The following is a 12,021-nucleotide window of genomic DNA, read 5'->3' as shown; positions in this document are numbered from 1 at the left end:
TCCATAGGAATATGTGTTCTTCCAGCTCTGCATAAGAATTCTCTCATTCTAAATCTCTAAGCAAATATTGTTCATACTTTACACAGTTAATGACATGTGTGTCAAGATTCAGATGTATTTCTCAAATCATCATTCCTTTCTATCATCAGTGATTCTTTAACTGGAATTATAGTCCCTTTTCCACTGTCTTTAAGTAGAACCTTAGCTTCCCTTTGTATGTGTTAATTTTGTATTAATTTTCTCACTTCCAATCATTTTGTTGCATCCATTTTTGAATGACAAGTTTGTTGACATGGTTGCTGTATATAGAAACTATTGTTTGTGATTTTCTTTTCTGCTGTAGGCATAGTTCCATTGTGTCCCATTCCGTAACTATCTATAGGAAGGGATGGCAAGAAATAACATCATTTTGTTTACATACTTGTCTCAGCGTAGATTAAGAACAGAGGGGCTACCATTTAACTTGAGACCTAATAAGTGGAGGTGGTTTACAGTTGTCCCAGTAAAGAGGGCTGAAAGTGCTGAATGTGTAGGTGAAATAATAAATGAGTGGTGATCAAAGTGAGGGATTGTAGTAGAAACTGGGTAAGTGCTCTCCAATCCAGTTTTCTCTTTTTCTGAATACCCAGCTTCCCTTTTGCTTGAGTTGAATGGTATAAATGTGTTTTACACAAAAGAAAATGGGCAGAAATGATTGTGAAGTTGCATCAGAACATGGTTAGGTCTGAAAATTAAACTAAAAGTTAAATTAAATTAAAATTAAACAGAAAGGCATATAAATGTTACTGAATTTTTACGTGTACATCAGCGCCTTCACATGAGAATGAAAACCTGAAGAACTGACAAGAGTGTCAAGGTTTGTTTTATACATTTAGACCAAAAAAATTAACTGTTTTAAAAATGACAAAAACTAGGGGTTTTGGCTATAGGTAGTAAATTGGTGCAGAGAAGGCAATGGCACCCCACTCCAGTACTCTTGCCTGGCAAATCCCATGGGCGGAGGAGCCTGGTAGGCTGCAGTCCATGGGGTCTCTAAGAGTCGGACATGACTGAGCGACTTCGCTTTCCCTTTTCACTTTCATGCATTGGAGAAGGAAATGGCAACCCATTCCAGTGTTCTTGCCGGGAGAATCCCAGGGACAGGGGAGCCTGGTGGGCGGCCGTCTATGGGGTCGCACAGAGTCGGACACGACTGAAGCGACTTAGCAGCAGCAGCAGTAAATTGGTGAAAAAGTAACAAGGTATGTTAATACAGTTTTCTCCAGTGTGAATTCTCTGTCTCTAGTGGTTAGAATGTACCCACTGGTACAGAGAAGGACCTTTCACCTGGGAGATTTATCTACTTTCAGGGAAGCAAGATGTGGGGGTGATGGGAGGTAGGAATAGGGGTAAGTCAGAGTGAACTTCCCTAATTCACTGGTCTTTTTCACCTCTTTGAGGTGTGCCAAGGGGCCAATTTTTCAGGTACTGTGTCCTGAATTCAACAAGGTCAACAAGAAAAAGGGTTAGGAAAGACACCCCACCCCCTACAATACACACACCTACCCAGGCAGCACACAGCCTGTCCTCCTGTGAGTTGATTCTTCCAGGGAAGTGCAGCGATCCCACCAGTCACACTGTAAGGGGTTGTGACCCCCTCTACTCTCTTCCCTGGTGGCTCAGAGGTTAAAGGGTCTGCCTCCAATGCGGGAGACCCAGGTTCGATCCCTGGGTCGGGAAGATCCCCTGGAGAAGGAAATGGTAACCCACTCCAGTATTCTTGCCTGGAGAAGCCCGTGGACAGAGGAGCCTGGTAGGCCACAGTCCATAGGGTCGCAAAGAGTCGAACACGACTGAGCGACTTCACCTCACGTCACCTCTACTCTCTTACAAGTGATTTTCTTTCTTTCCCCTCTATATTTTGGCCCTGATGTGGGATCTTAGTCCCCTCACCAGGGATTGAACCTATGCCCTCTGCAGTGGAAGTGTGGAGTCTTAACCAGTGGACCACCAGGGAAGTCCCCCAAGTGATTTTCATCTGTTCCCTTCTGTAACTGTTGACTGTTGGTTTCCAACAGCTCTTCGCCTTCTTGGGTTTCCCCACTTCTTGGGTTGCTTTTTCAGACACCCCTGAATTGGAGAAGACCTGGACAGGGGTTTGGGGTCACTCTGGGCCTCTTGGTTCCTGTCTGGGCTTTTCAGGTAGACCAGAGCCCAAGGATTGTAGGGGGAACCCTACAAGGGTTAGTCCGCTGAAACTCTTCCTGCTCCCCTCTTCCACATGGAGCTTGATGAGGACTTTTCCTCCCTGGCCCCCCTCCCCTCTCAGAGGGGATGATGAGAAAGGAGGTGAGCCAGGTGGGGTACAGAGTCTGGAATGGGGCCACCACAGACTCCCGGAGACATCTGGAGTTGGTGGTGTCCCAGGAGGGCTATTTAGGAAGGACCCCTAGACTGAGAACCCTCCCTCATCCCATAGGCGGTATTCCCCACCCTCACTCAGGCTGTGGAATAGTGACTGGATCCTAGACACAAAATTCAGAGTGTTTGCCCTAAGCTGAGCCCTGCATTTCCACCACTGTGGCCCTGGCTCCCCCCCAAGTGTGCACCCCCAGGTCACAGCATTGCATGCACCCCTCCAATCGGGTCCAGAGGCTGCACCAAGAAGAGCAAGAAAGAAAAGGAGCTTTGCCCACTTTCGAGGGGCTCAGTTCTCCCTGGGACTTCCCCGCTTCCAGAGTCCCAGTATGGGGAGCCAGCCTCAGGGCTGTGCCCTCTGCACTCTAGCATCCTCTGGAAGGTCCCCCAGGACAGGAAGCCACCTAATCAGGTGGCCCTGATCTCATCTTCCTGGATTCCTGGGGACACCATGGCCTTGAACCATGCCCCTCTCCCCTCTCCTCACCTTTAGGCACTTGATCTCTGTCCTGAGGCAGAGACAGCTTGGAGAAGGACAGAAAGGGGCCTGACTTGCACAGAGAGTTCCCTGGGGACCTGCAGGCAGTTTCTTTGCCCTGGAGGAGGGACCCTGCAGGGACCGAGGTGCCAGTGGTGGCCCAGAGCCAGACCGTGTGGAGCATACAGACAAGGGACAATAAGCAGGCCCTAAAGGAAGAAGGCAGCTTGATAAATGAAGTACATAAATGTCTTACACACACGCATACGCATACATATCTGTATACCAAGTATGACTCTACTTTTATGAGAAAAAAAAAAAAAACATCTGAATATGTATGTCTAGTTGAGGGGTGCAGCCCTGTGCAGAAAGTAAAACATACCATGCTGCAGGAGCCCTCCTGCTCTGTTGGTGGCAATGTACATTGGTATAACCATAATGAGGAACAGCATGGGGGTCTTTAAAGAACTATGTTTACAACCACGCTATGACCCACTAACCCCAATCCTCAGCGTGTATTACAGAGAAAACCATAATTCGAAAAGATACTTGCACCCCATTCCCATTGTTCATTACAGAGCTGTTTACAATAGCCAGGACATGGGAGCAACCTAACTGTCCATCGACAGAAGAGTAGATAAAGAACATGTGGTGTACATACAATGGAATACTACTCAGCCATTGAGAATAATGAAATAATGCCCTTGGCAGCATTACGCGTTGTCATATTGAGTGAAGCAAGTCAGAGAAAGACAAGTATATGATACAAATTATATGTGAGGCCTTGGTACAGATGAACTTATTTACAAAGCAGAAATAGTCATGATGTAGAAAACATGTTTATGGTTACCAGGGTGGGAAGCAGGGGAGAAACTGGGAGATTGGGATTAACATATACACAGTATTAAGTATAAAATAGCTAGCTAATAAGAACTCATTGTGTAGCACAGGGAACTTTATTCAGTATTCTGTAATAACCTGTATGAAAATATAAAAAGTGTATATATGTATAACTTATAAATCAACTATACTCCAATAAAAATTTAAAAACAAAAAATACACCATGGTGCAAGCTTTGTGTTTTCCTTTTTAAGATTTCTTTATTAATTTTTTGGCTGGTCCTTGTTGTTGCACATGGTCTTTCTCTAGGAGAAGAGCAGGGTCTACTCTTCATTGCAGTGTGAGGGCTTCTCATGGTGGCTCTCTTGTTGCCAAGCACAGGCTGTAGGGCTCAAGGGCTTCAGTACTTGTGGGTTGCAGTCTGTAGAGTGTGGGCATGTAGCATCTTCTCAGACCAGGGATCAAATGAGTGTTCCATGTATTGCAAGGTGGATTCTTTTTTTTTTTTTTTGTTTTGTTTTGTTTTGTTTTCAAATAAAATATTTTATTCAAGTTACCAAATTTGAGGAGTTATGTTGGGCTTGAAGAAAAAGGCCAAGTTAAAAAATGGAAATAAACTTTTCATTTGGTGGAAGCTGAAACCCATGTATACATTCTAATCAAAGATTTGTCTCATGTTGCATTTTTCAAGTTTTTAGAGTCTACCAGGTCAAACCCTTTGCTGCCTTCGTGGCTTTTACTTTGCTTTTTCCCTTCTTTCTCTCTCGCTTTGCTTTCAGCCTTTTCCTTTGCCTCTGGTTCATCCATATGGGGTATTGCCCATGCTGGTCTAGAAGAGTCTTTTTGTTTCTCTTAATATCAGTCTCCATTTTCATGTCATCTGTTTCATCCTTCACCACACACTGCCTTTTCTCTTGACAATGTTTGGGTTCCACCATAGTTGCTATCTCTTGAATGTCTTTCATTAAAACATCACCATCTATTTTAAGAATACTTTTAAGTCTGCTGAGCTCCTTTGGGGCATTCTTTTTTCTCTTTTCAGCACGCATCTTCCTTTTCACTTACTCCATAAACTTTTAGCCATATTTTACCTGCGAAAACCCAGGAATTCAAATAACGCACGATGCTCAAGCCGCCTGAATTCCTGCAAGGTGGATTCTTAACCACTGGGCCATCAGGAATGCCCCAAACTTTGTTTTTGTTCCTGAGACTTTTCACTTTCTTTTTCACAAGTTTGTATATTGAGGTACACCTTTATTAACAGTCACCATTTTCATATTTCATTCATTTGAAATTGCAGTGTATATTGAAGAATAGGGCTTCCCTGGTGGCTCAGACTGTAAAGAATCTGCCTACCAATGGAGAAGACCCGGGTTTGATCCCTGGGTTGGGAAGATCTCCTGGAGAAGGGAGTAGCAACTCTCTCCGGTATTCTTTCCTGGAAAATTCCATGGGCAGAGGAGCCTGGCAGGCTACAGTTCATAGGGTTGCAAAGAGTCAGACACGACTGAAGCAACTGAGTGCACACACAGATTGAAAAACCTTACAGTTGCCCAGCTTCAAGACCAAAGAGCCCAGAGACAACAGTGGTTTAATGGACAGGGGATCTTACCCAAAGCAAGGTCCTGAAGAGATACACCTACCATGGTCCACAGACAGCAGGCAGGATGTGGCAGCAGTCTTTTTTTTTTTTTTAACTGGGAATGAGAGGGAGGTTACCTGCTTTAGGGGGGATTGACGTGAGGTTGACTCATTGGTTCCTCAGTTTGACTCCGACTCCATATCCTGAACACAATTCTATGGACTGCTTCTTTCATGTGTCATGTACAATTGTGTGTCATTCCCTCCAATAAAGTGAACAAGAACTTCACCATCACTTCTGTGTTTTCAGGTTTTTGGTGTGGAACCCAGGATGGAGATATACCTTCTGAACAGAGCGAATCTGCAGAAGGAGAGTCACAAATTAGCACTCCCAGGGTAGGTTCATCTTCTGAGAATGTCCAGTCCTGTAAGATATGTACCCCAGTTTTGAGAGACATTTCACATTTGACTGAAGAGCAAAGAAATATTAATAAAAGTGGACAGAAAGCATACACATGTGGGACATGTGGGAAACAATTCTTTTTCACTGCAAATATTCAACAGCACCAGATGCAGCACATTGAACAGAAATCCTTCCAGTTTGGTATGGGGAGCCCCACATTTTTGAAGAGCTGCATGATGCATGGAAGAGAAAATCTCTCTCCCAAAATGGAGATAGCGAACAACTTTGTGGCCAGCATGGAACTTCAGCAACAGGACACTAGTACCAGGGAGAAACAAAACAACAATAAGGAGTGTGAAGCTGTTTTTCACAGTGGAAAAGTCATCAGAGCTGGAAAGAACGCAAGATAGTCTCCAGCCACATAGACATACTTGTTGAGGATGAGGGAGTCCTCACTAGTGAAGGGTTTTGTGAGTTCAGCAAACATAGGAAAGCCAGCACCCAAAAACTTAACCTTATTCACCAGAAAGTTCACACTGAGGAAGGGCCTTATGAATGCAGCCAATGTGGAAAATTTTTTAGCCACAGATTCCGTTTCCTTGCCCATCAGAGAGTTCGCTGTGTAGCAAGGCTTTATGACTGCAATGAATGTGGGAAATCCTTTAGCCGAAGGAAGAACCTCACTGCCCATAGGAAAATCCACAGTGGTGAAAATGCTTATGAATGCAAGCAATATAATAAATCTTTCACCCAAAAGTTCAACTTAATTGAACATCAGAGAGTTCACACTGGAGAAAAACCTTATCAATGCAGCCAATGTGGAAAATCTTTTGCCCATAAATCCAGTTGTCTTGCACATCAAAGAGTTCACACTGGAGAAAGGCCTTATGAGTGCAGTGAATGTGGGAAATCTCTTACTAATAGGTCATCCCTCTCTTATCATCTGAGACTTCACACTGGAGAAAAGCCATATGAGTGCAATGAATGTGGGAAATGTTTTACTACTAGATCTATGCTTTGTAATCATCAGAGAGTACACAGTGGAGAAAGACCTTTTGAATGCAGCGAATGTGGGAAATTCTTTAGTCGAAATGAGCAACTCAGTGACCATAAGAATGTTCACACTGGAGAAAAGCCTTATGAGTGCAATAAATGTGAGAAACCTTTTACTAGTAGCTCCAGTCTTCGACATCATCAGAGAGTTCACACTGGAGAAAAGTCTTATGAGTGCAATAAATGTTGGAAATCTTTTACTGGTAGCTCCAGCCTTCGTTATCATCGGAGAGTTCACACTGGAGAAAGGCCTTACAAGTGCAGTGAATGTGGCAAATCTTTTGCTGCTAGGACTGGGCTCCGTCATCATGAGAGAGTTCACAGTGGAGAAAGGCCTTATGAGTGCTGTCAGTGTGGGAAATTATTTTCTGGTATTTCCAGCCTTCATTATCATTGCAGAGTTCACAGTGGAGAAAAGACCTTATGAGTGCAGTGAATGTGGGAAATCTTTTATTGATAAGTCAAGCCTTCGTCGTCATCAGAGAGTTCATATTGGAGAAAGATCTCTTTGAGTGCAGTGAATTTGGGGAATCATTTACTCAAATACAGCTCCATATCCATAGGAAAATTCACATTGCAGAAAAACTTTATGAGAGCCGCTGCTGCTAAGTCGCTTCAGTCGTTTCCGACTCTGTGCGACCCCATAGATGGCAGCCCACCAGGCTCCCCTGTCCCTGGGATTCTCCAGGTAAGAACACTGGAGTGGGTTGCCAGTTCCTTTTCCAATGCATGAAAGTGAAAAGTGAAAGTGAAGTCGCTCAGTCGGGTCCGACTGTTTGCGACCCCATGGACTGCAGCCTACCAGGCTCCTCCGTCCATGTGATTTTCGAGGCAAGAGTACTGGAGTGGGGTGCCATTGCCTTCTCCAGTAAGAGAGCTAGGATTGTGATAAGGCTTATCCAAAGGTGCCACTTGAGTAAATACCAGAGAGTTCACATGGGAGAAAGGGCCTTGTGAATATAGCAGATGTGGACAGCAGTGATGGAGGAGTTTGAGGTGGTAACAGTGGGAAAAACTGATGTAGTTACTGTGCATCAAATGGATCCTCTTTTGTGGAAACTGAGACAAAGAGAGGATGCATCGTTTGCGTGTGATCTCCCAGCAATGAACGGGGATCTGGGGTTCAGCGTCAGGTTGCCTGGTTCAGGGTTTGAAGAGTCTGGTCACTTCACTCCTTACCCCGCGCCCAGCCCCACCCTCAGGTTTGGGGACTAAAGAACACCTTGATTATCCTCATATATCTTCCCTCCTTAATCCTCCTGCCCCATGAGTCCTGCTCATACCCCAGCCCCATACTGATGGACAGGAGTATCTTTTTCTCTGGCGTCCAACATTGATGCCTTTCACCTAAATGACATTTATCTACCCAACAAAACTAACGCTGTGATTCTATTATTATTTGCCATTTGTGAAAGAAGGGGTGTCCAGCTTAGGCAGAGGAACTTCCACAAGAGCTCACTACTGCCAGACCTTTCATGAGAGCAGTTCCTCTACACTGCACATGTCAACTGGCATCTCTTCTGCCCCTCAGAGCAGGGCCTCCATTTGCTGTAAACTACTCACATGAACTCCCCACACCTGACATCTTTATTTCCACCAGGGCCCCCCAGTGCACATCTTCCTATAAACACTCCTGTTTGGGAAGTTCTTCACTGGGACAGCAGCACTAAGGCAGGCCCTCCCTGTCATGTGTGTCAACCCAGCCTTGGCACTGCTTTCACCGCCATATGCAGTGATTGGTTTCAGATATCCTGTTTATCTTTTCATATCCTCACATCAGGTGTCCGTGTTGCCCTGTTATGCAGTTGACCCACTCACTGTTCTGGGAATTGTGAGGGACTCTGACAGACTAATTGTGGCCCTCACATGGCCTGGTGCACAAGGCTCTTCCTAACCCCTTTACTCCTTGTCTCACTGCTTTCTACCACCACTTCCTGAAAAATGTTAAGTCACCAGCTAATGATTGTTAATTAACAAGAATTTACCCACCTCTCTTTGGGACCTACACTTCAGCAGCCTAGCTTAAAAACTAAGACTGAATGCATGCAGACACCTCCAATGAAGACTGTAAAACCCACTGTGAAATCATTTTAATTGCATTTCTCTTTTTTAGTTTTTTTTTTTCTTTAATAGAAAATTATTTAATTAGTATACATGTGTTCCCCATCCTGAACCCTCTTGCGGAGAAGGCGATGGCACCCCATTCCAGTACTCTTGCCTGGAAAATCCCATGGATGGAGGAGCCTGGTGGGCTGCAGTCCATGGGGTCATGAAGAGTCAGACACGACTGAGCAACTTCACTTTCACTTTTCACTTTCATGCATTGGAGAAGGAAATGGCAACCCACCCCAGTGTTCTGGCCTGGAGAATCCCAGGGATGGGGGAGCCTGGTGGGCTGCCATCTATGGGTCGCACAGAGTCGGACACGACTGAAGCGACTTAGCAGCAGCAGCAGCAGGATTCTTGATTTGAGTTTTGTTTCTTTTTCATGTGTCTATTTCTTTTTTTCTTAACTTATGCATCTTGTTTGGATGAATTTCTATTTGTATATTTTGTCTTCCTTTATTTTGTTAGATTTGGGTATTTTTTTCTCATGACAAGTAGGAGATCAGCCAAACATCAAAGACATATGTGAGATTTCACCCATTCACCAATGGTGACCGAAGTCAGTGACTTCTTTTCTCAATGTAATTGTAATCTGGAATACTGAAAGAATATGTTCTATATTTTTTCTCAGTTTTATACTTTGCATAGTGCAATGGCCATATACATTATACACGTTTAGGATAAATCTGAATTATTAACATATGCTACCTCAGTCTTAAGTCCAGACTTTCAGTTACATAGTAGATTAGTCTCTGCTTTGTAGTGCCTGCCAATATCTGTGGTGTAAATATTCCCACCATAGCCAAAGTCAAGTTGCCAACATAATGTCACTGGAATTGGGAAACATTGTCAATAGCCCACCATTGTCTTCTTTATTTACCATTACAGATATAGTAGCCACAGATAATTTTAAGAATGTAGTTCATAAACCATAGCAGAATGATTATAAAAAGAAAAGTTTTGTATATTTGATTTTAAAATGGTGTCATGGATGTGGAGTTGACTTACAATAAATTGCATGTATTTAAAGTGTACAACATTTTTTTTGTATTTGTGTGATGTATAATTCTAGATATGTCATTAAATAACTTCTTAGAATACATTTTTCATTAAAAAAATTTTTTTTGGCTGTAGTTGGTCTTTTTTGCTGCTCATGGGCTTTTTTTTTTTTTAAACAGGTTTTAAATTTTATTTTATTTTTAAACTTTACAATATTGTATTAGTTTTGCCTAATATCGAAATGAATCCGCCACAGGTATACCCGCGTTCCCCATCCTGAATCCTCCTCCCTCCTCCCTCCCCTACCCTCCCTCTAGGTCATCCCAGTGCACCAGCCCCAAGCATCCAGTGCCGTGCATCGAACCTGGACTGGCGACTCGTTTCATACATGATATTATACGTGTTTCAATGCTATTCTCCCAAATCTCCCCACCCTCTCCCTCTCCCACAGAGTCCATAAGACTGATCTATACATCGGTGTCTTTTGCAATCTCGTACACAGGGTTATTGTTACCATCTTTCTAAATTCCATATATATGCGTTAGTATACTGTATTGGTGTTTTTCTTTCTGGCTTACTTCACTCTGTATAATAGGTTCCAGTTTCATCCATCTCATTAGAACTGATTCAAATGTATTCTTTTTAATGGCTGAGTAATACTCCATTGTGTATATGTACCACAGCTTTCTTATCCATTCATCTGCTGATGGGCATCTAGGTTGCTTCCATGTCCTGGCTATTATAAACAGTGCTGCAATGAACATTGGGGTACACGTGTCTCTTTCCCTTCTGGTTTCTGCACAACAAAGGAAACTATTAGCAAGGTGAAAAGACAGCCTTCAGAATGGGAGAAAATAATAGCAAATGAAGCAACGGACAAACAACTAATCTCAAAAATATACAAGCAACTCCTACAGCTCAACTCCAGAAAAATAAATGACCCAATCAAAAAATGGGCCAAAGAACTAAATAGACATTTCTCCAAAGAAGACATACAGATGGCTAACAAACACATGAAAAGATACTCAACATCACTCATTATCAGAGAAATGCAGATCAAAACCACTATGAGGTACCATTTCACGCCAGTCAGAATGGCTGCAATCCAAAAGTCTACAAGCAATAAGTGCTGGAGAGGGTGTGGAGAAAAGGGAACTCTCTTACACTGTTGGTGGGAATGCAAACTAGTACAGCCACTATGGAGAACAGTGTGGAGATTCCTTAAAAAACTGGAAATAGAACTGCCTTATGATCCAGCAATCCCACTGCTGGGCATACACACTGAGGAAACCAGAAGGGAAAGAGACACGAGTACCCCAATGTTCATCGCAGCACTCTTTATCATGGGCTTTTTTAAGTTGTGGCACAGAGAGCAGACTCTCTAGCAGAAGTGCTTGTGCTTCTCCTTTTGGAGGCTTCTCTTGTGGAGCACAGGCTCTAGGCACGTGGGCTTCAGGGATTGCTGCAGATAGGCTCAGTAGTTGCATCCCTCTGGCTCTAGAGCGCTGCTGGATCAGTAGTTGTGGTGCAAGGGCTTAGTTTCGTCCCAGACTAGGGATGCAACCTGTGTCTCTTGCAGTGCAAAGAGGTTTGGTAACCACAGGAAGAGCCTTTTCTAGGGGAACGTTTCCCTCTTGTGCAGTTGCTTCAGGCCTGTGCAAAATCGCCACATTCCCAGTGAGGGTTCTGACTTACTTTGGTCCCTGACCAAAACTGACAAAATGACTTTAAGTCTCCATTTCAGAAGAAGTGGGATAATGTTATTTGTTTCCTGCCACCAGTGGATTTACACGTAGGTTGGCTTCAAGGCGTCTGAGATCATGTCCAAAGTCTTCAATAAGTAACGTTAGAGTCTTCAGTCAGTTCAGTCGCTCAGTCGTATCTGAATCTTTGCGACCCCATGAACTGCAGCACGCCAGGCCTCCCTGTCCATCACCAACTCCCGGAGTTCACTGAGACTCACGTCCATCGAGTCGGTGATGCCATCCAGCCATCTCATCCTCTGTCGTCCCCTTCTCCTCCTGCCCCCAATCCCTCCCAGCATCAGAGTCTTCCAATGAGTCAACTCTCGCATGAGGTGGCCAAAGTACTGGAGTTTCAGCTTTAGCATCATTCTTTCCAAAGAAATCCCAGGGCTGACCTCCTTCAGAATGGACTGGTCGGA

At 43.9% G+C, this 12,021-nt stretch overlaps 1 pseudogene; it reads right to left on the bottom strand.

Annotated features, from left to right (window-relative positions):
- Positions 1-19: 19 nt before the first annotated feature.
- Positions 20-6,064, bottom strand: LOC139177245 (protein LLP homolog pseudogene; annotated as a pseudogene).
- Positions 6,065-12,021: the final 5,957 nt, after the last annotated feature.

This window comes from Bos indicus, chromosome 18, assembly GCF_029378745.1.
Source record: "Bos indicus isolate NIAB-ARS_2022 breed Sahiwal x Tharparkar chromosome 18, NIAB-ARS_B.indTharparkar_mat_pri_1.0, whole genome shotgun sequence".
Taxonomy (NCBI): Eukaryota; Metazoa; Chordata; class Mammalia; order Artiodactyla; family Bovidae; genus Bos; species Bos indicus.
This window is presented reverse-complemented; position numbering and strand designations above follow the sequence as displayed.